Genomic DNA, 4,987 nt, shown 5'->3' on the forward strand with positions numbered 1-4,987 from the left:
CAGGCGTTCCCAGGCAGGACGGGGCGGGGCGGGAACGCCAGGAGGCCCCACCCCCGGGCTGTGATTTGCATGGACGGGGGCGTGGCTTCCCGAGGGGCGGCAACCTCCCCGGCTCCCGGGACCTCGCTGGGAGACTCCGGCGCGAAACGGGTTCCCGCACGCGCTGTGCGAGCCCCTGATTTTACGAGCGATCTAGGAGTCTTGTTCCTCCGCTTGAGTCGTGTTTTTCTCTCTTTAGACTGCCAGGCGGCCTCCAGGATGGCTTGTAAAGAGAGACTTCCTTGGTGCCCAATCTAAAATCGCGATTTTTGCCCACCTGCTGAGTGAGATAGCATTTCGTTGTGATTCGCGTCTCTCTAGCACTGGCATCTCTCTCCTTGTGTGCACCCACTGCTCATACCTTTGGTTTATTTTTTTTTTCCCTTGGGAGACAACATCATTAACTCAGAAATCCTAAATTCCCATTTAATTTCCCCCTTCAAGTTTGGGCTTTTAGTATCATGTTTAAAGTCTCCTCCTACCCTAGCGGGCCAGTGTGGCTCGGTCGGTCGTGGTCTCGTCCGGTGCACCGAAGGTCACGGGTTCTTCCCCGTGGAGGCCCTTGCTTGCAGGGAGTGGCTGATCGTTGTGTCTCTCTCACACCCGTGTTTCTCTTTCTCTCTCTCTCTCTCTCTCTGTCTCTCTCTCTCTCTCTCTCTCTCTCTCTCCTCCCCCATAAAATAAATGAAAAATAAAAACTCTCCTCCTCCCACACCCCGGTGGCAGATTCTCTATTAGCTTTCCGGTTTTCTCTTCCACATGTAGGTAGGTCTGTTCGTAGGCTTCCTTACTTATTTTTGAGCCAATTTTCCCATCACAAGCTGTTAACTCTTATTTCACCAAGGAAATGGAGGCCCCGTGAGAGGGAGCAACTTGTCTAGAACCGCAGGGGGTGTTGCTGTCTCCTTGGACAAATCTGCTCCACGCCTGCATGTGTCCCCCGCCTCCCCCACTCGCCCCCAACCCCGAGGCTGAGGGACGCGAACCAGGCGGCTCACCTGGACTAGGCAGGTGCGACTCGGTGCCGGAGCCCTACGCGAGCCTCTGCTGCCATCTACAGGCCACCCGCGGGACCGCAGGTGCCGGGGCCCCTGTCCTACCCATAGGTGTGTCTGAGCTGCTCTCAGGTTTCGGGATTAAGGACCAGCGACCGCCGACCGCTCCCCGCGCCCTGCGCCCCGCGCCCCCCCACCCAATGCCTCAACACACAGACGCACGTGGAAGCCTGGGCTTCGGGTCCAGGCTCTTCAGAGCAGCAGCTCCTGGTGAGCGGGGACCCGCTGTGTGCAGACATTGAACTGAGGGCCCTTTGAGGCTGACGGAGCCTCCTAAGGTGACCTTCACACCAGCAGGGTTCCGAGAAACAGGAGGCCTGATGACCGCCTCAACTGACCTGCTGAACCGTTCTTCCCGGTCCGACGCTGGGTGGGTGCTCTACCGGGGCACCCAATGATCTCACTGGACTGGAAAAGCGAGGGTTGTACCCACCCCACACAGCCTACACGGCAGACACACAGACAGAGAAACCCTGAGAGGCCAAGCAGCCTGCCAGAGGTCAGGAGCCCCCATCCCAACCCCAAAGAACAGCTCCAGGGCCCAGCTCTTACCCTCAAACTAGGCTCTCTTCTGTGACTCCCTGACCCCTCCCACATCCACATGTACAAACACACTCTCACACAGCTCACATATATACACATGTCCACACATGTGTACACATAGGCACACAGACACACCAGCATGCACAAACACAGAACACACACTCTCACACACATTTATGCTCAGCTGGACCCAGGCCTCTGTCCCTGAGCCCCGTCTGAGAATCTGATCTGAGATCTCAGAGCCTTGGAGGAAGCCTAAGATCTGGAAGCTTCCATTGCTTGGAAAATGGAGAAGGACTCTCCCTCTGGTTTGGGCCAGGTGGACCCGAGGCTGAGCAGAGTCCCACTCACACGCAAAGGACTGGGCAGCTGAGGGTGGGGCTAGGTCCTCTTCCCAGCCCAGGGCATCTCAGTGCATGCTCTGAGATAACCTGTTTTCTACAAATGGAGTTAATACCCGGCTGGCGTGACTCAGGGGTTGAGCATCGACATATGAACCAGGAGGTCACAGTTTGATTTCCAGTCAGGGCACATGCCCAGGTTTCAGGCTCAATCTCCAGAGTGTGGCGTGCAGGAGGCAGCCGATCCATGATTCTCTCTCATTATTGATGTTTCTCTCTCTCTCCCTCTCCCTTACTCTATGAAATCAATAACAATATATTTTAAAATAAATAAAAATGGAGTTCATTAGATTACAATTCCTCTAACATTTTTATAATTTTTCTTAAACTGGTGTCCTTTTCATTAAACTTTTAATGTTTTTATTTTTATTTTTATTGATTTCATAGAGGAAGGGAGAGGGAAAGAGATAGAAACATCAATGATGAGAAAGAACAACATTGATCGGCTGCCTCCTGCACGCCCCCTACTGGGGGGTCGAGCCCACAACCCGGGCATGTGCCCTTGACTGGAATCGAACCTGGGACCCTTCAGTTCACAGGCCGATGCTCTATCCACTGAACCAAACCAGCTAGGGCTAAACTTTTAAATTCCATAAGTAAAACTTGATTATAATAAATCCCAAGTCAGCCGTGGCTGTGCCTCTCCCCTGCAGTCTCCATAACCAATGCCAGTGCTCACACAGCACACACTCCCCACTTGGGTCCCACACAGACAGATGTTTGCACTTATCCCAGTGTGCCGAGCCGGCACAGCCATGGGTGAACCTGAGGGGGCTGGCGAAGGATTAAAGAAGACAGACAAGAGAATAAAGCTGGGGCTGGGTGGGACACTCCTCTCTGATGGAGAGACAGTGCCACAGCCTGCAAGCCGAGTCTTTATTTTATAGCCAGATTCCAGGAGGCAAAGTAAGGGTGTGGTCAAGATGTTTATAATGTTCTCGCAGGTTTCGAGTCAATCTACTCAACCACATGCACCTGATAAGCTTTGTTGCACCTCCCGCAGCTTATATCACTCAGCCACGTGGGACCACAGGTTCGGACCATAAGGTCAAGCTTACAACTGTAGCCTTTGGACGTGCACGTGGTTTTGCCATGAGAGGATCGTGTCCTCTCATTAGTTCAGGCTTGAACCTGTCCAAACGCTGTAGCTGCTCTCCACAACCCAGGAGTCAGAACACACAGCTTCTCCTCTCGCTGCTCCTGTTGCAGCAGCTGTCTGCCCAGCCACCTGCACACAGGGGAGGACTCAGTATTGGGGACGGCCGGGCTGGGGCAGGAGTGGGCTCATGGGGGCAGACTCTGCCACACGGACCTCGTGATACCTGCATGTCCCAAGGGATGGGACTAAGGCAGCGGTTCTCAACCTGTGGGCCACCACCCCTTTGGCGGTCGAACGACCCTTTCACAGGGGTCGCCTAAGACCATCCTGCATATCAGATATTTACATGACGATTCATCACAGTAGCAACATGACAGTTATGAAGTAGCAACGAAAATAATTTTATGTTGGGTCACACCATGAGGAACTGTATTTAAAGGGCCAGAAGGTTGAGAACCACTGGACTAAGGCCTTTGGAATAGCCTACAGTGACCAGGGCCCAGTGAGTACCCGGGAGAGCTCAGTACACGCGCGCGCGCACACACACACACACACACACACACACAGATGTGGACTGTCCTTCAGCAGAGGAGAGACTGTACTTAGTGAGAATACAGAGACCAAATGAGCCCGACTCTGAGGAAGGCACTGCTGTGCACTGTTGTGACCTATCTGGTGACCGCTCTGGGTGGGGAGGGGCGGGGAGATCCTGCAGTAAGGCCCATCCCTGGGGGGCAGCGAGGGGCTCCCCTCCAAGGGACAAACTGTATGGATTTGCAAGTGAAACCAGGGGAGGAGTGGCCAGTGGGTGGCAGTGTGGGACCAGCAGTCAGTAGGGACACTCCAGGGGCTGCCAGGCCAGGAGAGGTGGTGATGAGGTGGCCAGAGGGACCCAGGGCTCCTGGGGCAGGCAGGCACGGGGGCAAGCAGGGGCACACGCTGTGCACAGCACCGGGTGAGGTGCGTCGTGCTGTCAAATGTGCAAAGGGTGGCGGGAGGGCAAACCTTTAGCTTACGCACAGTCTGCACTCTCACTGATTCTGTAGGGGGCGCTTTCCGGCACCAGGAGAGGAAGTGGGGAGAGGGCAGGACCCTGGGCGCCACCTGCTAGCTGTGAGGTCCAGGGTGCATGGTAACCCTCTGTGCCTCTTTCCTCATCTGTAAAGAGAGCACAACATGTAGTAGTTAGACAATGCGATGAGGTGGAAATGACCCTGAGTGCCTGGCACGTAGTAAGCGTTCAGTAAAGTAGCTCCAGTTGCAGTGGCCCTTTAAATACAGCTCCTCATGTTGTGACCCAACCATAAAATTATTTTCGTTGCTACTTCATAACTGTCATGTTGCTACTGTGATGAACTGTAATGTAAATATCTGATATGCAGGATGGTCTTAGGCGACCCCTGTGAAAGGGTCGTTCGACCGCCAAAGGGGTCGCGACCCACAGGTTGAGAACCACTGGAGCGAGAAAGGGCAGAGCCTTGGGGTGGAGAGCTTGGGATTGGGCCCCGTAGAAACCAAGCTTCAAGTCCTAGCTCTGCTGCTTAGCAGCTGGGACGTCCCTTTGTCTTTATACTAGAAGGTTCCCATTGAAGGACTATCTTCCCCAGGGGCCCCATGCTGGCTCTCCAGGTGCCCCAGCATCGAAGTGGGTGACCTGAGCTGCTCTTCTCTCCCGGGAACCTGGGGCATACACTGGACGGAGGGTTGGGGTGGGGAGGGACCCTGCCACTTCTCCAATTCTCTCACCCTCCTTCTGGCCTAAGGGCTTGGAGGAGGTGTGCACAGCCCTAGGGTCTTTCAAAAGGCTCCTTGGTGAGTCCAGCAAACTGGGAAAAGATGGAGAAGGCCAC

The sequence above is a fragment of the Myotis myotis genome, unplaced genomic scaffold, assembly GCF_014108235.1.
Source record: "Myotis myotis isolate mMyoMyo1 unplaced genomic scaffold, mMyoMyo1.p scaffold_m19_p_13, whole genome shotgun sequence".
NCBI lineage: Eukaryota > Metazoa > Chordata > Mammalia > Chiroptera > Vespertilionidae > Myotis > Myotis myotis.